The sequence below is a fragment of the Bos indicus genome, chromosome 2 (genome assembly GCF_029378745.1).
Source record: "Bos indicus isolate NIAB-ARS_2022 breed Sahiwal x Tharparkar chromosome 2, NIAB-ARS_B.indTharparkar_mat_pri_1.0, whole genome shotgun sequence".
In the NCBI taxonomy this organism is placed as follows: domain Eukaryota; kingdom Metazoa; phylum Chordata; class Mammalia; order Artiodactyla; family Bovidae; genus Bos; species Bos indicus.
Genome location: NC_091761.1, coordinates 31598513 through 31599155, shown reverse-complemented (window position 1 = coordinate 31599155; position 643 = coordinate 31598513).

Here is a 643-nt window from a genome sequence, read left to right as displayed (position 1 = left end):
GATAATAGCATCAGCTAGCTAGACATAACTGATCTAGCACATGTAGCTAAAACTCACTGGTGATTTATGGTGTCACGTTACCCTTGAATTCAATTCCCATTCAGTAGGACTGGGAAGAGCCCAAGAACTAAATCCATTCAGTTTATTTAGCATAAATTTAGCCACTTATAGAGACAGCATCAGAAATTTAAAATTCTTCACATCGCCTTAAAAGATGATATTGAAAATTCTGGCTTCAAAAATTCTGTGACGAAAAACCTATCCTGGGAAATTAACTCTTAGCCTCTTCACTCTTCCTTTGTTTTGGCCTTCTGTGTTTCCAAGAAAACTAGCAACACTTAGCCGTGTTTCTTGTTCCTTCTGATGCTCCTGCTGTGATTCCAGGACCAGAATGCCATCACTAACTTCTGAATTTCTACTGTTGTCTGCGTCCAGCAGATTAACATAAATGTGTAGGGACACCACTTTTCTGCTCAAAAACTTCAGAAGATTAGAGGATAAATTTGAAACTCTTCACCTGGATCTAGACTTGCTAAACCTGCTTTCGTGTTTTAACATTAATAAAGGATAGGTTTGTTTTTATTAAACCAATTTATTTTCACCCCTGAACCTGCCATCTAATTCATAACAAGATAGTAATACT